Source organism: Conger conger, chromosome 18 (genome assembly GCF_963514075.1).
Source record: "Conger conger chromosome 18, fConCon1.1, whole genome shotgun sequence".
NCBI classification, from domain to species: domain Eukaryota; kingdom Metazoa; phylum Chordata; class Actinopteri; order Anguilliformes; family Congridae; genus Conger; species Conger conger.
The window spans coordinates 8,115,937-8,140,201 of NC_083777.1; the positions used below are offsets into that span (position 1 = coordinate 8,115,937).

General features: G+C 41.2%; 1 protein-coding gene across 2 annotated transcripts in view; it reads right to left on the reverse strand.

Moving 5' to 3' along the window:
- grid1a (glutamate receptor, ionotropic, delta 1a) overlaps positions 1–24,265 on the reverse strand; it is a 298,200-nt gene that overhangs the window by 62,370 nt on the left and 211,565 nt on the right. The window lies entirely within an intron of this gene.

Genomic DNA, 24,265 nt, shown 5'->3' on the forward strand with positions numbered 1-24,265 from the left:
CTAATACCTGTCCCTGTTCCAGTGAAAATAATTATTAGTCCAATCCATTCTCGTAGCCCTGCTGAAAAATTAATTACACTGATCCATTGTTGCTCAAATTATTAGAGAATATGGTGAAACATTTACTTGCATCCTTCATTGACATTAAACTATTCATAAAACAACTTCAAAAAAATAAAGTAACCTAAACTTGTTGCTTGTTGCTGTAGGCAATTGATAATCAGTGGTAAATTAACAGCCCAATTAAGCCTATTAACTGATTTAATCCCAGCATACGCAATGGGCAAAGGGTGGAAATGGTCAGCGAGTGGCAGCTGCAGGGAACAGCTCAAACTTCAAACATCTACTGTAGAGCAGGGATCCCAAACTCAGATCCAGGAAGGCCGCAGTGTGTGGTGCTGTTTATCCATCCATTATCTGAACCCGCTTATCCTGATCAGGGTCGCAGGGGGGCTGGAGCCTATCCCAGCATACATTGGGCGAAAGGCAGGAATACACCCTGGACAGGTCGCCAGTCTATCACAGGGCACACACACCATTCACTCACACACTCATACCTACGGGCAATTTAGACTCTCCAATCAGCCTAACGTGCATGTCTTTGGACTGTGGGAGGAAACCGGAGTACCCGGAGGAAACCCACGCAGACACGGGGAGAACATGCAAACTCCGCACAGAGAGGCCCTGGCCGACGGAGATTCGAACCCAGGACCTCCTTGCTGTGAGGCGGCAGTGCTACCCACTGCACCATCTGTGCCGCCTGGTGCTGTTTATGGTTAACTTAATTAAGCCATTGATTGGCTAAAGAGCAGGCACACCTCGCTTCTACAGGCAGAAACTGCCAGAAAGGAAACCACAGAAACATGCAGATACTGCGGCCCGCTGAGACTGGAGCTTGAACTTCTGCTCTAGAGTGTTTGGAGAGGCACATTGAAGTTAGTGAGATTGGTTTCCTGCGAAGTGATTGGCTGAGATTGCAGGAAACCAGATGACCAGTAACTGGCCATTGGTTCATTAGCTAAGCACATCCATGTAAACTGGTCAGACCTTTCTCACTTTTCAGGATCACAGGACCATTACAGCTGTGCTCAACTCTGCATGAGTCTGACAAGTGAAGTTTGTGAAAGATACACATAGGCAACGTGGCAATGGACCTTGGCATCCAAAGGTGATGAAGGCCCTAGGTGATGAAGGCCCATTTCGCTTTTAGGTTTTCAGGACTGATACTTATCTTTGCTCAGTGTAATAATCACAGTCACACCATTATGAGAAGTTGTCACTTAGCAATGTCCTGCTAATCTCTTCCACTCATAGTCAAAGATTATCTCCCTGCTTATGCCAATGATTAGAGGTCAGCTAAAGGGTAACATGTAAATTTAAATCGCCTTCAGCTATGGATAAATATCTGCACTGCATATTCACTCCCACCCATCTACCTGCCAGAATGCAGCAATACTCAATTTCCCATAATTTCCTGATCTGCAAGGGCCACAAATAAATGAATATCTAAAATTAGGATGGCGGAGCAACACACAAGCACACACGATTTCTGAAAATGTGTCGAGTGCCAAAACAACAATCTGACGATGACATCTCCAAACAAATAACATGAAATAAAATAGCCAATTTCATTTGAAATGAATAACAAGTTGTGCCCACTGACATCTAATAACAATAATTTTACACTGACTCGGGGGGGGGTGTGTGAATATGTTTTGATTAATTTTCTTTTGATTCAAGGCTTTGGAAAAGCATGCCACAATTTCTCCAAGTCTGCATGGTTGATAACGCATGCACCAGAATATAGTTTTTTTCATTCAACAAGGTGCAATTTCAATGAAAGAATGAGCAGGGCTTGACATAAGTGGTATGCATTATATACCACAAATAGGTATGCATTTGCGCCATTATGACATCAAATTACAGTGCATTTAAATATTTTTCCCTTGCATGCATGCTTACATACCACTTATGTCAATCACTTATGTTTATAGGCCACCTGGGCCTTCAACAGTCTTCTTATCTGAATGTGCAGTGTTCTCACCTAACCTGGTTGTCAACACAGAAAAGGTTCTGATAGTAAAAATACATATGGACAATGAAAACGACTCTCTCAGGTCAGCATGTCTATTATTGACTCTATTGGATTCTTTAAATTCATAGATCAACTGCAATCATACTCTTGATCTGGTGTTCAGTATGAGGCTGAAATTAGCCATATAGCTAGCTACACAATCCTGAGTGGACTTTCAGACCATTATCCCACCACTTTCAACTTCCATTCGCCTGTAATATATAATCAGATTCCAGATTTTCTTTCAGGTGTACAATCTCCTCTGATACTGCTAACGCCTTTATTGATGTGCTTCCTGGATCATACAGTCTAGTCAATGAAGACTCCCTTATCATAAATCAAACCCAAGTTTGGCTAAAAACACTGCATAAAACCTTAAAAGGAGGGAAATCTCACACAGAAAGCTTGCACCATGGCTATCAAACAAGCTTCATGGAAACTTTAAAAAAAAGTTGGGAAGGAAGTCAGTTGCCTGATCTTCATATTTTCCTAACCTAATAGAGGAACATACAAACAATCCCAGATACCTGTTCCACACTGTCGCCAGTCTAACAAAGAGCCATGCATCTGCTGACCCATGCATTATGGCTATTTACAATAGTGATGACTTTGAATCTAAAATCATAAAGATTAGAGAGACAACACAAGTGGATATGCATTTTAGGCCAGCTACTATGCTTAGATTATTTCACTCCCATTGAATTCAATGAATTCCCTTCCTTAATTAATTCATCTAAAAACTCCACCTGTCTTCAAGACCCTTGACCGACAAGATTCTTAAAACAAACGCTTCTTGCAATTGGTGCAATGCTACTTAATCTTACCAATGCCTCCCTAACACCTGGACATGTACCTCGGTCCTTCAAAGTAGCCATTATCAAGCATATCCTCAAGAAGGCCAATCTGGACCCAAGTAATCTAACTGCAGGCCCATCTCAAACATCCTATTCCTGTCAAAGATTTTAGAAAAGGCGGGAACAAAGCAACTCTGCTCCTTTCTACAATCCAATAGCAATAAGTATATCAGTCTGGGTGTAGACCCCATCACAGCACTGAACCTGCCCTTCTCAAAGTGCTTAATGGTCTACTTCTCTCCTCTGACAACAGCTGTATCTCATTACTTGTGCTTCTAGACCTAAGTGCAGCCTTTGATACTATCGATCATTTTTTCTCAAAGACCGACTCAAAAATCTTGTTGGCCTAAGTGGACTGGCCCTCTCCTGGATCAGGTACTATTTATCTGCTCTTCTCCTTATATATATATATATATATATATATATATATATATATATATATGAGAACCCTGCATTGCTCCAGGCGAGGATTGTCTCCTGCTTAGTCTAATCAACTGTACGTCGCTCTGGATAAGAGCGTCTGCCAAATGCCAATAATGTAATGTAATGTAATGTAATGTAACATGTTACCTCTTGGCAACATCATCTGTGATCATGGCATTAACCTCCACTGTTATGCAGATGATACCCAGCTGTCCATATCAGCCAAACCCGAGACCACATCAAACATAGAAGCCTGCCTCAAGGACAGAAAGGAATGGATGGCCCAAAGTGTTCTATTCCTTAACTCTGGTCCAAAGTCCATCAGAAACAAACTGACTGACATTACATTACACCACGATGATGTCTCTGTGGCTTCAAGTACAGTCATCAAAAACATTGGCGTCACTTTTGATCCTGAGCTATTTTTTGAAACGCATATAAAAACACTTCTAGGGTTGCTTTTTTTTTCACTTGAAGAATATAGCCAAAATTAGGAAAATGCTGTCAGTACACGATGCTGAAATGTTGGTCCATGCTTTGGTTACATCCAGATTGGATTATGGTAATGCCCTCTTGTCAGCATGTGCAAATGCCTCCTTAAAGCCCTACAGCTTGTTCAAAATGCAGCTGCTCATATTCTAACAAGAAGAAAACGCTTTGAGCACATTACTCCAGTATTAGCATTTCTCCATTGGCTACCCATTAAATCTCGGATTGATTTCAAAGTACTCCTCCTCACATTTAAGGCCTTAAATGGGCTTGCCCCTCCCTATCTTAAGAACCTCCTTCAGCCATACATTCCTCCACAAACTCTTCATTCCCAAAATGCAGGACTTCTCATCGTTCCAAGAGTGGTCAGATGCACTGAAAGCGGTAGAGCCTTTTCCTATTGATCCCCTCTCCTGTGGAACGATCTACCCATTGAAATTTGTGGAGCAGATTCTCTCTCTACATTTAAGTCTAGGCTCAAATCTTACCTATATAGCAAATCCCTTAGTTGAGGGACACGGCTTGGTCTCACAGCAATATGAGAAAGACGGATCATACTCACATCCAGGTACTTTAAAAGTTTAGAATAATTGGATAATTTGCAGACTATGTCAGAGTGCAGTGAAAATCTCCAAGTGAACCCAGAACACTGCTGTAAAAAGGTACATTGTATTTTTGTGAGTTCCGTTCATGCTCACAAGCTGGTTGTCACAGCAGCAAAGAGGCATGCGGCTTCGAGCAACTTTGAGATGTCAGCCACATATTTTTAGAGTTAAATTGTGCCTCGTTATTAAATGGGTCATAAGTAATCAAAATTGAGCGGAGCAGGGCATTTAAGGGGGGGTTCTTTATCAGCATGGGAGCAGGATCTGGCATAAAGGACCTTGTGTAACTTAAAGATCTGTTACTTAAGATCTTTAGTAGGGCAGCACCATTACTACCCAAAGACAAATGCAAGAGTAAATGATAATGAGTACAATTATTTTTGAGAACGTATTTCTTACTGTATTAGCCAACTTGAAAAACCACTTAATTTAAGCTTTTAGAATACAGGCTGTTTAACAGTACAAACCAAATACTTTTTCACCAAATATGTGGGCAGAGAAATCTTCAAATGGCCAGCTAAAATCTTATTGAATAACAGTAGGCCTACTATATTGAGTGTTGATGGAAGCACATTATTTTATTTTTTCAAACCATTGATTACACTCAATGCATATTGTTGTAGTAGTAATATTGATCTGAGTTGTAAAATACCATAAGGCAATAGTGAATAGTGGAAAACCCCCAAAGAGTAATGCATCAACAAAATAATGAACTTACAAAGAGGAGATGGTACAGTGTTGAAACCCAAACTGGTCCATTGCTAATCTTTATGCAAAAGCAGAATAGTGATTGGCCAGAGGAGAACAGATGGGGCAGGACCTTAGCAAAATTACAGCCAGTCCCCATAATAGAGACGCTGTCTTATGAGTTATCCTTTATTTCACCGTCTGTCACTTGGTTGAAGTACAGTATATTTTAAAAGAGCAGCTCCCTAAAACAGCTTGGGGAATTTTTACACTGGGATTGCCAGTGTGAATTACAACTCAGCAGTGCCAGAACTTTCCTTCATCTGAAATGTCTCTTTAATAATGGATGGTACAGTAGGTCTCATGGGTACTCCAGATGTGCTGAAAGTGCAAACAAAGCCTCAAAGCACTTTCTGTAGGTGACGATCCTTTCGGCTGTGTGACTTTTGATTCTTTTCAGTTGCGAACCAACGCGTAGGCCGCAACTGAAGCGAGTTCCCCTTTGCTCTATTGGTGTACACTCACTATCCACCGACTGCAGGGTTAGTGTTAGTGTGAAAGAGAAACATGCTACATTAGCATACCGTTCCCTCCAGGCCCTTATGCCTCTCTTAGCTGTTTTCTGATGTCACTCAGTTTATTGATACCAAAAACTGACATGCCTCCATGTAGTGTGACAAATTTTGGAATATTTATTGTCACTGAATAAGACAACCAGACATATAGTATATTACTGTGATGCGGTCAACGCACACACATACACAGGCACACAGGCACAAACATGCAAGGATGACTTGGATCACCATATTGATTTCATCCGCCTGAACTTCAGAGGACCGAATCAACACAAAATAGAACGCACAGCGGCTGACAAATTAGAATCGAAAGAATTACAAACAAGTTCCAAATTGGAACAAACTTTTTTCATCCTCTCAGAATCTGCACATCAGACCTTTGTAATTAAACTTGGAGACTATTCGAAGGCAATGTTTGCACACCCGGAAATATCCAATGGGCGGGTGGGGTGCTCAGCAGGAAATTGATCACATGTATTTTGTTTCGATAGTCCAGACAGGACATTGCTAGTGTAGTCTTCTTTGATACATGGGAGCAGACACCAAATTTAATTGCATGGTCTCGAGGTTTAAAGAGGAAGATGAATAAGCCACCCTAAAATGCATAGTAAAAAGGTACCGCACCGATATTAATAAGCCACACACGCATGCATGAACAAGGACACATAAACACACAGACATGATGCATTGTACATAATAATAATGCACTGCATAAATATGAATAACATACTGCCGAGAAAGACTTCTGGGAGCAATTCATGAGACATATTTCTTTGTCTGCATTTACAAGCAAAATCCCATCAATACTCATTTCACCAACCAACATTTTGGCAGGTTTCCGACAGCAAAGATAACGGGCAAAGCATGAATACGAGGCTAAGAGTGGTGCCAGATTCAGACGAACAACAGTGTGCTGACCATGTCAGCTGTGCAGACTGCTGAAACAGACCTTTTACATTCTCTTCAGGACCTGGGGAAAGTAGACACAATGTTACTATGGTAACCCAGACTCTGCAGGTACACCCAGGATGCATCAGGAAATTAGATGCAGAATCTCTCACCTCAAGGTGGTGGAATATCCATGAAAAGCCCACTGGAGTGACCAAGCCACTCAGGAGTGTGTGTGTGTGTGTGTGTGTGAGTGTGTGTGTGTGTGTGTGTGTGACTGTGTCTGTGTGTGTGGGGGTGTGTATGCGTGCATACAGTATACATCCATAAATACATACACAAGCTGGATAACGAACCATTGCCTAAAACTGAACTTGGATGCAACTGAGATGCTGTACTTCCCAGCCAAGTCCTTGACATTTCACTCACCCTGGGTGACACCAAGTGCCAGGAATTGCGAGTGCAAGTGGAGAACAAACTGTCCCACTCCGAGAACATCTTAGCACGTTGTCAAGCTTGCCAATTAGTCCTGGAAAACATCTGCAACATTTATCCCTTCCTAACCCACTACCCAACCGAGCCGTTAGTTCAGGCATTGGTGCAGTTTCGTTTTTTATATAATATTTTATTCACATTTCTCAACCTCATAATGTCTTCTGCCACTTTAATTGGCAGGACAAAATCTCAGAACAAAATATCAGAGACTAGAAACAGCTTTCTTATACCTGCAGTAAGGAAGTGATTGAACACACCTGACTAATCATACACACCTGTGAATCCTTTTGTCCCAAATATTACAGTCCCCTGAAATGGAAGGGGGGGCTATGTATAAAAAAGTGCTGTCAGTTCTACATGGTGAAACCAAATTGTATAAAAATACTTGTAAATAAAAGCTGAAAATTTAAACTTTAACCACGTGTGAATTGGTCTTTCTCTTTTGTATATAGTGTGCTCCATAAAACCTTGTCCCAAGTTTTATAGAGCACACTGTGTACAGTACACCACATATGATTGGTTTACACCTAGGGAATGAGCACTATTATTATAAGGAAGTTATATGTGACATGATTTGCAGGAAGAATTAATGTACTAATGTAATACAGTATTCATGTATTAAGTACTTTCCTCGAATGTCAACACATTAGCAATTACATTGAAATTAATATCAGGAATCCTAGCATGCTTTTAAACTTCCCTTAGCATTCATCGCACCCAGGAGCCTGACAATGAATTTTCTCTCTCTAAGCACACAAGAAAAACAATACAGATATAATGCACACTCAAATACATTCTGTATTCAATTTAATGGTAGTGGAGTACTAGGCAGGGACATCAGATCGATGTAATTAATAAGGCTTGTTGGACTGTACTCATTTTGTTACATGAGATACCCTTCTCAGAGAAGAACTTTGAGCATGCTTTATTGCGGTACTGGTAGAGCTGTGTGAACACTTAAATTCAGCAGAGCAAGGAGACTGGAAATCTGTATCCATATTGAAACAGCTGGTCCCAGGTCAGTGATGTCCCAATTACCGTTAGCCTTTATCACGGGCAGGTTTTCTCCTCTTCTTCATTTTAATCGCAGATGCTACAAAGTTATTATGCTGCTACACTAAACAGTTATTTGGTGTGGGTTTTTCGGAGACCATCACACCTACATTAACAACATAGTGCACTTAACACTGCGGCCAATCAGTGGTGCATCTGTGTAGTGGACTGCCAATCAGAAGTCAAACAGATTAGGACACACCGTGTCACTTCTCTCGCACGCATGAATAAAATTGAGCCTAACAGCTAAATAAAATATTTTTCTGTTTATGAATTTGGAAAACAAAAGTAGTCAGCTTCATCTTATGGCTTAAGAAACACATATAATTATGACTGTCATTATGCTCACTGTGATCTGGAATCTGAGGTGATGTCGATGCTGCTTGTTTGTTTTTGTTCAGCTCCACTTTTTCACCGGATTCATTATCTGTGGCGTGCTTGTCCATTGAAATAGAGACCAATTTACCTCCCTCATGAGCGCCTCCACAACATCAACACAGCCTTCTGCCTGGGGAGCGTCCACCACCTCAACTCTGAATCGGCAGAATCTTTTTAAACAGGAATAATATTTACCAATATGTTAAATGGGGGAAATAAATTCTGCCGATGGGATCACTTTTTGCTATGATTTCTGTTTGTCAGCTTTGTGTTCAAAAGCACCTTGAGTGACTCGGTGCGAAATAAATCCAAAGGAAATGTTTTATGTTTCTCCAGGGTTATTCCGCCTTTCCTGTGCCCTGTGATTGATGTGTGCCTGCCCTAATGTACCACAATTCATTTTAAAACTATTTTCAGGAAACCTGAAAAATCTGTATAAAACAGTACTCCTGTGCTAATAAGCCCTCGGTTCCCTATCATTAAATCCCACTCTGGTGAGAAGCAGCTGAAACTGGAGGGAAAAGTCAGACACGGTGAACTGCAGAAGAATATTCACACAAAACACTTGTGGGTGAAACTATCGAACATGTAGCATCTTACAAACACTTAGGAATTTGAATGGATGAAATATCAGTTACGGTAAGCACCTCGATATCCCTGCAAACCAGGAGAGCACTGTTAAGCAGCCGTATGGTTCTTCTTTAGAAATAAGTCCAATTTTTCTCAAGAAAAAAATGTGCTACATTCCTCTCTGTTCTGGATGACAGTGACATTATCTACACGCAGCTTCAGCACTTAAAACCTCAGATGGTGTCTATCATGGACTCCATGACACATGAACAATGCGTCTGCTCACAGAATGTGTTCTCTGTCTTTCATTCGCACCTGACATGTGCAAATGAAATGAAAGGTGTGAAGGGCCATAGACATTTCAGTGCTACCCGCTTGGTATGCACAGTCAGGTGTAGACACTACGGATAACATACTTGCTCAGTGCAGATCCACAGATCCTGTTGATTTAAGGCAGTGTTTCTTAAACTAGGGGTCAGGACCCAAAATGGGCCACTGCAGGGGACAGTATGAGGTCCCAGAATTCATCTGTACTCCACTAGGCTAAGCTAGCATTTTATTTGGCATGTGCCTGAAAGGAATTACGATTCTATAAAGTATTTCTTATTTGGGTTCCGATATTAATAACCATAAGATGGCATTTAGATGTGAGAAATAAGTACTGTGCATCACTTCACAGTCACAGCTTTGAGTTAGAAATTACACTTTACTTTCACATTGATGCCATGTAATCAACATGCGCAACAGTTATTTTTGGATATATGGGCAGGAAGGGTGAAGGAAAATAGCCTCAAGTAGACATGTCCTTTTAAAGCCAAGATGACAGTTTCGATGTCCTGTTTGTTTTCAAACAAATTATTTCAAGATAAAAAGTCAGTCTCACGATAAATCTGAATACATACGTTTAAAGAAAATCTAATTATGAAATATTAGTCTGCAATGACTTGGTATCGCGTAATTGATGTAGGTGTGCACATTTCTTGTGTGAACATGACCCGATCACAACTCATTTAAATCACAACTCATTTAAATCACAATTAAGTCCCTGGGTTCAAAGCAGCAGAAGGTGTGCAGATGCACTGATCTTTATGTTATATGCGCTGCTTAATCTAACAGTTAATGTGAGTCATTATCGAATGCAAATGAGATGAAGATCGGCTGGCGTGATAGGAGACACGCACACATGTGCGTTCAACGACAGACACAGGTACTGTATAGAATTACTGCCAAACAAAGTGCATTTATCAGACCCAGATTAAAAGTTGTAGAACCTTCAATCTGACAAGTCTCTTCAGCTGAATGTCTGACAACTTTGGACTGTGTGAATGGAAATAAATAATAATACAGTATAAACTTTAAGTACACAAAGATGAAGACTTTTGTGAACGTTTGTTGCACTTTGTGGTTAATATATTGCCTGTATAACTTTTATGTCCTTGTCCCTGATCACCTGAGTGAATGCTGAATTTCTATGTTCCCTTAGCAGTTAAAAGCTGAGAATAATGGCCCCCGTCCCACAAAGCCTTTCATGGTAAATGGTAAACGGTTGGCATTTATATAGCACCTTTATCCAAAGCACTGTACAATTGATGCTTGTCATTCACCCATTCATACACACACTCACACACCAATGGCGATTGGCTGCCATGCAAGGCACCGACCAGCCTTGTCAGGAGCATTTGGGGGTTAGGTGTCTTGCTCAGGGACACTTCGACACAGCCCGGGCGGGGGATCGAACCGGCAACCCCCCGACTGCCAGACGACTGTTCTTACTGCCTGAGCCATGTCGCCTTTCATGTTCCTGGCCGGCTATTCGCAAAGAGATGGGGAAGACCAATGGCCTGTCTGAAAACTGAAAACTACATTTCATTGTTTGTACCGTGTGTGCCACTCCTGGGCTCTACAGCACAGCCCAGTTCTGCTGGGGCCTATTTAGAGAACAATTTCAGGTAATACTGTACATTATCAGACAGACAACACCAACTGAAGAAACTAACATTATACAATTTAAATAGAGATGTTGCTTTGACTTTAAAGCATCATATTTTTCAATGTTTTGCACATATGAACAGCCAAAGTGTACAGTACCTCACTGTAAATACAGTTAACTGAACAGCCACAGTGTACATCAAGTTAACTTAATAGCTGCACTAAACTTCTATGTTTATACAGTTTCTTGCAATATACCATTATTAATATGAATATTTATTATAACATAAATAAAACAAAATTATAAACAAAACAATTAACGGAATTGACCCCTGTATAATGCATTATTCTCTAATGTCATTATAAATGCCTTTATTATTATTAATTCATACACACAAGCACCTCATTTCTGTGAATTGTGGGTTTTTTGAATTCGCCATTTGGCACTCACTAACCCCTGGGTTAATGGAAGCTCAGTAATGAGACTGCAGGCAGTGAGGTCGGTTTTTTTTTTTTTTGGTGAGAAATTAGCGCATTCATTTCGTAAACTAGCAGTGTTGTGGCATGAGCCCCATAAGCCAATAACATCCCACAATGTCCACAGCATTACCAGCGGTCCAATAAAGCCGAGCTCTAACGAGCCCTTTCAGTAAATAATCATAAGTGCGCCTTGTCCTGGCCGGCACCACCGTCGCTGAAAAAAATGCCATTTTCTTTTTCATCGTATACTACATCCATTTTGCCAAGTCTTTCATTAAGGAAGAAGGGATGCCTTTCGCTGCCAAAAAGAATAAGGCTAGAGGATGAAGCAAGGTGCACAGAGGCTCAATCAACATAAGCAGAAACGCCGGTGTTACGCTCACGCAGCTAACAGAAGAGCTGCCGCCCTCGGGGTCTCCGCTAAAAGCACTCGAAACCCACGCCACCCACTCAGGATCGGACCGTCTTTCCGCCGAACAATGAGCAGCGAAAGATCTCCCCTCCGTTCTACACCGTGCTCTTTGTGTTGTTCTACATTTGAGTAGAACCAGAGAGAGAGAGAGAGACTGAATGCTATTTTTGGGGATTAAAAAAAATCTGTTCATCCCATGACAGTTTCATTTTTCATTTCCGTTGACTAATTAGCCAGGACAAAATAGGATTGTATTTGTTTTGCAGGTTATCGAATTATCAAGGCACAGCGGTAATTATAATAAATATGGCCCTCATTAACGAAAGACCTCTCATAAATTTGTCAAGAATACTTCTTGTTCCCTTTCATCAAGTTTGATTCAACAAAAACACAATTCTGCACTTATCATTAAGGTATGACACATGTATTGGCACATTAATGACAGTGGGCCTCTGGTTCTGTGACATGTATGTGCCATTTACAGTACTGTGCAAAAGTCTTAGGCACCTATATCACATTCTGTACAGATAAGATTCTTTCAAAAATAATTCAATGAAAGGACCTAAATAAACATACTATGTATATTACATTACATTTTACAATTTGGCAGAATAGTTAAAAACTGCTTACAGTAATATGTTACTTTTTTTAACTAAATACAAAAATGTCCCTGTAAAATTAAATCTTTTGGAAAATGAATATTTGGAAATCGCAAATGTGTTATGGATAGAGAATAACCAGGCAAAATGAAACAGTTCTTCAGCTCAAAATCAGCCAGCTATCAAATTCACAAGGAATATATTTTTCTTCTCAACTGAGCTCAGTTAGTAAAACAATCCCGCCTGGCTGGAAGTATTAACATTTTGTTGGCAAAAAATCACAGCTTTGTATGGTATACATTTGTAAAGCAAATACCCAATCAATATCCGTAACGTGATGGTTTATGCAATGTCTAATATGGAGTGTCCATCTTTCTTCAGAAACACTCATTTCAGTCAAACATGAAATACATTAATACACTATGATTGACATATAATACAAAACAATATAATAATAAAAAACACCTGTAGTGTTTAAGTGCCAGTGCTGAAAACATCAATCAAAGCAAATACTGGTACAACCGTTTTCTGAAGTACATTTTCCTTTATAGGCTTTCTGTTATATGCTCCAACTAGCAAACTCAATGAAACGTGCAGGGTTTTAGAGACTTTCAGAACAAACAGCCCCCTATGCTGGGACACTAATCACACAGAGCGGCACATGCCAGCTGGAGTGGCAGCTGTCACTCACCGAGACATGGTGCCAAGACAAAGCACCAGCCCACCAGAACCACTACAGAACCCAATTAGTGAGTTATGGCAGGACAATGAGACTTCATAACAGCAGTGTATTCCACTGAGACAAGAGTGCCACATACTGGTAAGGTGACAAAGAATACTTTTTTATTAGTATGTATTATTATTTTTATTTTTATTAAATTATGCAGCATAATCAAGCCCACTGTCTTCCCAATAGAATCAGAATATAAACAAGATTTGTTATAATGGCTAATTTAGCATATCAAAATTATTCAAATGTAAGTAAAATATGTGTGTGACACATGAATCATCATCTACGATGATTACTTGTTAAAATACTACAGACTAGATTTTTACAACGGAATCAAAAATGCAGCCAGTTGGAAGGGTTTATTCCGGCACACAATTAAAAGGATTGCCCCACAGTTTGGCACTACTGAATGAATATGATATCAGATACGAGCAGGAAATGTCATCATATATAGCAGGTATAACACTACAATATGCTGTATCATATACCATTTAAATATTGACCAAAATATATTTTATCCTTGTCTGACCACAAATCCTCTGCTTACATGTCTATAGCATTATGACATTATGACAAGAATGAGTGTAAATATGAGAGTTAATGTGTTCTGTAGTGGTCTACGTCCTGGCACGGGCACACAGAGCCAGTTTAGCGAGGGGAATGAGGTATTACTGACGCATGTCTGTGATGTGAGTCAGTGTTCATTCACTTGTGAAGATACTGTCTGGATACTGGCTTCAAACTGCCATCTCTAAACAGTCTATTCCCATTTTCTGAGTCAAAGCTGACTGAAATATATATCACTGCTTATAAATGGACATTCATTTCAGTCAAACGGATCCTAAACTCTCTTTGAAATATATTTAGGATATTTCTCCCTACAACTTGACATGATAGGATTATTTAATATTATCTTATTAATAAGGGCTTGATTTGATCAGTCACATAGTTGGAGATTAATTTAGGCAAGTAATAAATTAAGGAGTAAGCAAAATACAATTATAATTGTAATAATAACAGTAATAGAAATTAAATATTAATAAAAATAACAGCAAGAACAAAAACAATAATAATAAAAATATACTTTTTATATTATTACCATAATTAGTAGTAGCGGTAGTATTAGTAGTATTTATTGTTTATTAATAATAATACGTGCAGAATAAAGATTTTATTATACAATATATCCCATGCACCCTCCCTTAATCAGGTCAATGCCCACCAGACACCATTACACATAATAACACATAATATTCATATATGCCTGCCCATCATATTGGTGTCACTTTATAAGTAAGACATCCATTGAAACTCCCTTTACCTGCAATGAGAAAAGGTGCAGAATATTTTTCTACACAGTCATTCCATCTCTTGGCTCTCTCCTCATCTAGAACTGACAGGAAGTGAGACACAATCCTGTTCCTCTCAATCTGCTAATGGCTTCGAAACGCATCTCCCTCATTTATTTCCTGTTCTTTCTTCCTTACTTCGTAAAAGTGACTCAGCCATTCCTCTTCACTCAAGATGAATCCCGTTTTACTCTAGCCCTCACGTGCATGCGCACGCGGGGAAGAGGGGGATACTCTAAACAACAGTGCAGTTTGATCAAATTTCTGTCGGCAGTTTGCTCACAGGAGTGTCAAAGCTCAGGCCTGCGAAAGGATACAATCAGCTCAGTCATGGAGGGTTGCGTGCACACCAACAGGCCTCTTCTCGGCCTGTGCAGCTCTATACAGCTCCACACAGCTCTATCAGCAGAAAACACAGCACCACAGCTCCGGTCACACGGGCGCTGTAAGTTCAGCCCCGTGTGCTGTAGGCTCGTGCGGTCATCAGTCATCCTGAGAACGGCCCCGCTGTAGCACCCACAGCGCCGGGGCTCTGTCAGCGCACGGGCCGGGGTCTGAAGGATCGCTGTTATGACTTTACAGTGTCATGAAACCGTCTGTCCTCACGGGCTCAGCGACCAGGCAGGAACGTCGTTGGGGAGGGGGGACACCGTCCTGGAGATTAGGTTCAGGTAAATTCACTGGTGAAAGTGTGACGACCATATCCTCATTTAAAATGGACAGCACAATTCTGGAGGATCACAAATTAAATGTGTTTTTATACAAGTCAAGTATAATAATATAAAATATAAATCTTTTTTTCCTTTTCTGTTTCTACAAAATAGTAATATTTTCTGATTTAGCAATATTTTGTGAAGGTTAATTCATGGGTATTTAAAGGAACAAAAGGTCATTTCAGACTTCTAATGGTCAAGAGAGGAATAACAGCAACAAACACCTTCAAACCACAACACTGATTATCCCTCCCCCTTCTCTGTAAATGAGCTGACATTGAAACGCCATTGGCTGTGGGAATTAGAACCAATTTTCAATCAATAAGCTTGAATTATTGTACAGCTATACGATGTATTGGTACAGAGTGCCGGCCCATGAACTGTATATTTTGAAACCCGAATTTAAGGACTATAAACAGTGAGCCTTTTTAAATGACATGAAGGGATTTACAATGGTCTTATAACAATGTTTTAACACAAAAATCCTACCTATTGTACCTTTAAGGCCAACTTTATCTTCAGTATTCGTACATATATCTGCTTAAACATACTGAGTATGTTAAAGCACTAGAATGAAATAAAATACATCAGAATAATGCATTACACATTGTTTTAGCCATATACATAAACTATAAATAGTGAAACAACTCACCATACCTTCAAAGGCATGTAATTGGGTTGGGTCTCCAATAGGAGTGAGTGAATGAGAAGCATCAATTGTACAACGCTTTGGATAAAGGCGCAATATAAATACCAGCCTTTTATCCATTTACCATTTATAAACTACAGGCTGAGGATTGTATAGTAGCTGGACAGAGCTTCTATACGAGTGTTTATACTCGTTGTTTTGGCACAGGTAGTACACATCATGTGCTGATAATCTTCACAGTGCCTGGCCTTCTCTTATGTCTCCTCTTTCCTGGGGCTCTTGCCCTTCCCTCGCCCTGAGTTCACTGGTCTGCTGCACCCCTGTTCCACCCCTGTTCCACCCCTGGTTCATGTCCATGCCTCGACACAGCCTGGAGCTCCAGATGGTTCACCTCACCCACCTCAACTTGTTTATTACCTCGACTGTAACCCGCTCAAGCCATTTTATTTGCAGTGATGGACCTTATTTTTCTGATAAATCCAGTGCTCATACTTTACACCAGGCCAGGCAGTGGAGGATGGGTTCCCGCTCTTTAGCTGGGTTCATCCTGAGATTTCTTCCCATCAGAGAGTTTACTCACCAATGTTTGCAGGTTTTTCTCCCTACTGGGGAGTTTTGTGTTGATTTTTATGCTCATGAACAGCCGCGAGACAAGGGAAGGCCACCATTTGAACATCATTTTATGAGGAAGGCTCTAACAATTCTAAAGGACCAAAACTGATGATTCACATTAATTTCCACGAACCATGCCATGTCTATTGTCGAACACTGGCAAATTAAGGATGATGATTATTTCAGCACAAAGACCTAAATTAACATCACAATAACAGGCAAATGTATGAAACAGTACATTTTGAGGAATTCTCATATTGTACAGATGTCAAATTTGTATGTACATTTTAGCTTAGAGTACAGAAAAAAGATACTTCATTAGTGTAGTGCATGACCTTGTATATGTACATATAATAACTTGGGCATTTAAATAAAATTCTGTTGGGAGTTTCAGTGGTGTCAACCTTGCCAACTCGAGTAAATAGTCTTTGTGGCTCAGCAAATGCTGTTTTAAATACTGTGCCCCTGCTCCTGCATGTTGCGCCACGTGGGTGGAAAACCCCCGAAGGACCCGCACCACGCAACCACTCAAACGTTACACATTGGGAGAGGTATGCGAAGGAGTGTATTTCCCTAGAAAGGTGATGGGGAGATCAGCACCAAGGAGAGAGACACCTCTACCTGCAGTCCAGGACCCCGGACAGCACACGTGAGTGAACACTATGGAAGAGTACTAACCCAGCTGCAGCCCTTTTTCCATAACGAGCAGAGGATATTTAAGGCGCGGTCAAGTCGGCGCCTATTCTAAGAAAGAAAGAGGCAGAGAGAGGAAGGACCATCTGCGCCCTGCCATACTGACCTGGAGGATTGATCCTAAAGGAGACCCCACCTTTACCGACGGACACGTGAGGATAATAAAGCACATTCAACTTACCCTATCCCTTTGTGCTTCCCCCAGCCCTGCCGCAGCCCAGGAGGGAAGGAGGAAGGAGGCCCTGAAGAATACCCCGGTCTGGGAAGAACCTTTGTTTATTTTTGCCTGAACGGCCCTTTTATTTCTCCTGTTTTTCCCTACCCTTGCCCTGAGGGGGAGGCGCTATCAGCAATACCCCGGAGAAGAAAAAACAAGATACATTTTTTCTGAATACTACTGACTCCTGTGTCTGGTTTCCAGCTTGGCCCACCCACTGCACCTCAGGATCCACCCCGAGGCACCACAGTACATATTACCAAAATCATAACAAATTGCTGTCCATGTATTTTAATGTAACTTACAGATATGATGATTAGGGAGTACTTATAATTAATCGCACGGTCAATTATATATCAATCAATTATAAGTACTTAGTACTCGAAGACTTTAGCGTTATTCTGAAAGATGTTAGAAGTGTTTTTGTGAAAACAAGTTTGGTGGTGAGTGCCTGTTAATGTTACACTGCAGAGTTTCAAGGTACACAAAAGCGCCATGCCAATCATCTCACAAAACTACCACTGTTGTTCCTCGCCTTTAACTTTTTACCCCACCACTTCATTCACTGCCACTTCGACAGCGACGGAAATGAACCGAAAGAAATCCGCAAGGCCTCGGGGAGAGAAAATAAAAGACAACAGAAACCTGAAGTTGTTGTTCAACATAAGTTAAGAACCACAGGGGATGAAGATCGGATCTTCACTTCAACATCCTTATCGAAAGTTTAGAAAGAGTACAATGAAAACGCACACTCACACACGGTTAACTCCCAGAGCGTGGATATTATGTGCCTATTAGTTTAAGTAGACAAAGAGCACAGAAACCCTTTTCATTTGAACCTGACATCCCCTGGGAGGCTGCACTGGACCTCCACAGTAAGACTGAACGCATGAATAATTTTTACGCTTATTTTAGAGTCATTTCATTATGGTGTTACGGCTCAATCATTTGTCATGTCATACATTAAATACGGCTGCTGTTTAAAATGGACAGTTACGATCCCCTCTGAACTTTTAACCAATATTTACTGTTTTATATTAAAGTGCACTACATATTGTATTTATTGCATAGCTAGGGGTGCATATTAAATTAATCTAGACCCTGTGCTCCATGTTGAATATCGCTCATAATGAGCAACAGAAAGTAAAAAAAGAAATAAAAATTAAATAAAATCAAAGAAAATCCATACACGATATCCAAAAGCCCCGGCATCCATTTTGTAAATATAGGGCAGGGCTGAAACTAAGCAAGCTCCAGAACAGTGACGGCTTCTCGAGACAGTTTGGGTTTGCAGTTCATGGTTCACCGACTGTGAGAACCATACAAAGGACGCAGGGTCAGTTTCCGTGTTCCTGTCTCGGTTGTGGATGTGGACTGCGTCTTGCTGGAGCTCACGGTTTGTTACAGACCACTACAGACCCGTACAGCTCAGCTCTGGAGGGCGTTTCGTCGGCGCAGAGAAGCAGGCTGACGAAACGTCACTTCACTACCAGGCTTCCCGACTGCCAAAAAAATGCCTTTTTGATTTGCAGACCCACCACCGCTAGAAAAATAAAACGCCAAGGGGCACGGACGCGTGTCATTTCTCCTACTCGTCACCGGGGTTGATATGTACCTAATCTGAAATATGAAGTCGTTAATGCAGGCTCTGCTGTGATATGAAGGGGTACAGGCAGGTTTCCAGGGTTACCAGAAGGAAAGGTACATAGGCCATATTGCACTGTCACCCGAGGCTGAAGTCAGGCACACTCGATCCCCGGGTGACTCTACAGACTTGTGTTTTTATAAGGTCGGCTTCTCCGCATTATTTAAGAAGGTATCGGGGCATCCACCTTTTGCGTGAATACGAATACAAAGAGTGTTTTCATTATGAATGCAAAATCATCATTCCAAGCTGTTTTCAAAAGCTACAGGCTGAAGGAATTATCGGTGCAAATACTGCATATTTTATTAATTAAGTTTTAGCAAGCCCTTAGCCATGTCAAGTACTCTGTAACGTCAGCATTTACTGAAATGAAATGGGTCTTGCTTGGCTGAATTTGTGTATAGTCTTGTCATAAACACCATAGAAATAAAAGCAGGGCTGAAATAAAGAGGAGATGGGAGTGTGTTGCTGCATCTTTAGGAGGAGCAGGCAGGGCGCTATCCTTCATAGGAGAGGGTGAGACCCAGATTGTCCACGGCTGCCTGTGAACCTCGTCGATAAAGCACCTGTCAGAAATCTAGCGGGACACCATTTTTATTCGCCTTGTTTTCGGAGATAATAAATCACACCTGTAAATACCTGCGCTCTCAGACAGCACAATGCGCCTTCCTGTGTAGATACATGACCAGCATCGCTCTATAACACCTCCTTCCCCGGCCCCTCCACCTCCCCGGCATTACCACCTCCGAAGGTGAAAACAATGGGGCCCTATAAAATGGAAACTTTCGCTGGGTTTCTCAGCGCTGCCATTTAGCAGCCGTTTAGCAGCCATTGTGAGAAACTGACGGGGAACCACGGGCACGGAGTCATAAGCACTACTGCAGAAGAAGAAACAAGTTTGATGTTTGGTCGTGGAATGAAGGTACGGTTGAATGTTATAATTATGCATGTCAGTCTTGTGAGTGACAGTATGAACGTGAGGTATGTTTAAGAAAAACTGTGAATAAAAGGACTGATGGGTGGTATATTTGATGTTCCCAAGCGATGAAGTGAAATTGATTGCGCATGAAAGAACTAGGCACTTAGTGGTACATGACTAGGATCCGCAAGGTCGGTGGTTCAATCCCCGGGGTAGCCACAATAAGATCCTCACAGCTGTTGGGCCCTTAACTCTGCATTGCTCCAGGGGAGGATTGTCTCCTGCTTTGTCCAATCAATTGTAAGTCGCTTTGGATAAAAGCGTCAGCCAAATGGCACGTAATGTAATGTAATATGGTATAAATAAAAACAAGGAAAAAACCTGGAACCATCAAGGCAGTAATGATCAGAAAATCCAATGAGAGAGAGAGAGAGGGAGAGAGAGAGAGAGGGAGGGGGTAAACGTCCCACTGGGGGAACAACAGTCTCAAAATCCACTGAAAGTGAAGCAATAACCCCCTCAATGTCAAAACGTCTCTGACAAACTTAGTTTCGGAAACACCTTCCCAGGATTGGTAACTTTGCCTCAAAAGTACAAAATAATTTGCCGTTGTCAATCCACATACACTACAAGCACATTTTCCACACTGCATGGGGAAATCCTGTGCTACCCAGTTTTGGGGATTCATCCGATCCAATTATCCTGTCACAGGACCAGTTCTCTGCCGCAGGTTTAGCATACCGTACAGTACATGTTCAACCTTATTTGGCCTGTAGTGTAGTTGTTAAGGTAAATGACTGGGACAGGCACGGTTGGGGGTTGGAGTCCCAGTGTAGCCACAATAAGATCCGCACAGCCATTGGGCCCTTGGGCAAGGCCCTTAACCCTGCATTGCTCCAGGGGAGGATTGTCTCCTGCTTAGTCTAATCAACTGTATGTTGCTCTGGATAAGAGCGTCTGCCAAATTCCATTAATGTAATGTTTATTCAACAGGTGATGTCACTTCCTTGTTCCTATTTGTTGTCTTGTGAGGTACAGTAATACAGAGAGGACTATAATTATGCCATAAAAGTTCATTTGCTCAAAGCCTAGACCTGATCAGCTACGGTGGAATTACTACAGAAATGACTACAGTGCATCTCAATGGTGCTTTTCCACAAGCTGACTAGGGTTGGATCCTCGGAAAAGGGATCACATGATTCCCAGGATCATTTTCAGTCTTGTCTCCTGAGAAAATTTACATGACAACTCAGGATTTTTCGTATTCCTGAAAAATGGAGAGATCTAAACACATTTCTAAAATTCCCTGTCACATTCGTTTCCCTGTGTAAGGATCGGGGAATAAAATAGGTCATTTATTTTTCTCTCTTTTTTAGTTCCATACAATTTCCATACAATATGAACATATCCACCACATCTGCATGGAGCTATTGCAGAATAAGTGATAGAATAAGCCATTCATAGAGGTTACACAGTTAGCATGCAGCACAAAAATATTGCCCAATATTTTTATAGGTGACTGGATGCACAGGGATGAAATGGATATTGAACATATTACTCTGGGTAAGATAGCAAAAAACAAATTTTCCAAAAATCTGTTTAAGCATTTTAGTCACTGTACATTTTTTTTGTGGGCACTTGCTATTTTTAACTAGGCTGCAGTAGGCTATTACAATATGCTATAACATTTTCTCCTAACAGACCAGTTAATGATAAAGTGCCGTTTAATAATAGGACTTCTGACAGAAGCTGACACTTTACTTAACCCCTCATTTTACAGGCTACTTGTGATTTAAAATTACGTCTCTCGAATAGGCTGCATGCCTATTTTTTTATCTGGCTGGTTAAGGTTTTATTATTGAGATAAAACAGGACAGGCTTATGTACAGTCACCATACTGCCTTCTCTTATGCCTATTGATTTTTGGGGAACTAAAAATTGGTTTGATTTATAACTTGTTGCATAAATGCTTATTATGAATGTATTCGATCACAATAAAGTGATTTGAGAGTGTGCAAAACTAGGAAGAACTGAAAATGGTCCATATTCAGAAAGATATTATGTGTTGTTATTTGCATTACTGTCACCTTCCTGTCAGCTTTGACCAGTCTGTCCATTCTCTTCCTCTGACCCCTCTCATTAACCCACTTCTGCCTACAAAACTGCTCCTCACTGAATTTTGAGAAGTCTAGAATCTGAAAATCCCTGGAGAACAGCATTTACAGAAATACTCAAACCAGCCAGTCTTGCACCAACAATCATACCATGGTCTAAATCACTGAGATCACATTTCCCCCCCATATTGATGGTTGATGTGAACATTAACTGAAGCTCCTGACCCATACCTGCATGATTCATGCATTACACTGCTGCCGCTCGATAGTCGCATGAATACGTAGGTGGACAATAACACAATAAAGCGGTCAGTGAGTGTATATTTCCACTGGTGAAAAATTGAGTCCATCTCTTCTGAAGACGAAAGGTGAGAAACAGCTACTGAGAACCGGGCACTTCAGAGAAGAGCCAGAGCTTGTCTGCGCTCTCCCAAATCAACGGCGATAATTGCAGGAGGAGAGTTCGCATACGGCTTTATGAACCAGGAGATAGAACAAAAAAAATCCGGGATGAAAATAAGCAATAAAAATAAAACGGTAATTTGCATTTGTTTTACATTCCCTTCCAGTCTTGAGTAATGCGTGTTCCTCTCCTCGTGTGCAGAAAAATGAGTTTCGCAGGAGGGGCTGACATCCGCACGGGCGGAGGGAGCTGAGCCCTGCTACCCAGAGGCTCTGAGGAGCAGGGGCCGCGGTGCAAACATAATCTCATTTTAATTACACATTACAGACCGCCTGAAACAGCCCCCTCTTCCACAAACCCGGGGCCAATCCGCTCCTCAGAGTGACAGTGTGGCCCCAGGCGACTCTGGTAGAGGACTAAAGGGGCGTAGTGACACAGTAACATGCCAAAAATACCCCCCCCCCCCAGTGTCCTCACACTACATCACGGGAGCTGTTGACCTTAAGCCGCGGTTAGAGTAACACAATTTCATTAACACTGCACGCTTTTTTTTTTTTTACCACCGCTGAACAACAGCCGCGGCCCTTTCCGCTGTTTCAGTGGGAGAACGTATTCCCTCAGTTCAGCCGGCAGTTTTATCCCTTTTTTAAATTATTAAATTGAAAATCACACAAGAAGGGAGGCGCGGATCTGAAATATCAATTAAGAGCGCTCGAATTCTCCGAAATACGACAACGCCGGCAATCGTGAAATAACACGTGGAGCTAATTTGCGGCCCGGAGTGGAAAAACGCACAGTAATCGGGGGTACATACTCTGCAGGCCCCCTTAACCCAGGAAATGCAGATAACACAAAGCCCGGATAATGTATGGATAATGTATGGCTATGACCACGACCGCTGTGTAGGTAGTGCTCCTTGACAACGTGGTCAGTCGAGAGGGACAATTACCAGCTCCACATCCAGAGGAAAAATAATGAAAAGGAAATTAAAGAAACAATATGCAATCACTTGTAATATACAGTAAGTGCCACTTACATCAGGCACTAATCAATTCTGTTCTGCAATGAACAATAGTGAACTTGCATACATTTACGTACAGTTTGGGGCAAATACATATTTTTCTTGAGTTGGTTCTGTACTCGACAGTTTCAAATTGTAGGGTATTTTTAAAGGTTATTTTTATACACAATGGTTTTACCATTGAGAAATTACAAAATGTTTTATAGAGTGCATAGCCGCCCACCCCCATGTCAGGGCACTATAATGTTTGGGTCATATTCATGCTATGTAAATGAAAGTAAACATATTTAGCACTTTGTCACATTTGGCTGTTTGAAGTCTGTAACCCATACAAATCATGTGCTGAGTATCTGAGTATCTGGTGATGCTCTGCTGTCTTCAGCTCCTGCTTGTTTTGGGGGCTAGTTGCCTAAAGTTTTCTCTTCAGCATATGAAACGCATGTTCAGTTGGATTCAGATCAGGTGAATGACCAGTTTTGGGCTTTGTTGCAGAAGGGGGAGGTTGTTACTTTTGGCCTCCATACGTTTCTCTTGTCATCACTCTGATGCTCCACAAGACATTTTTCCCAAAGCTCTGAAGGCTCTTTTAGGTCATTCTAAGCTAACTCTAACCTGCCCATTCTGTTTTGTGGCTAACTAGAGGTTTGCATCTTGCAGTGTAGGCTCTGTATTTCTGTTTAGGACGTCTT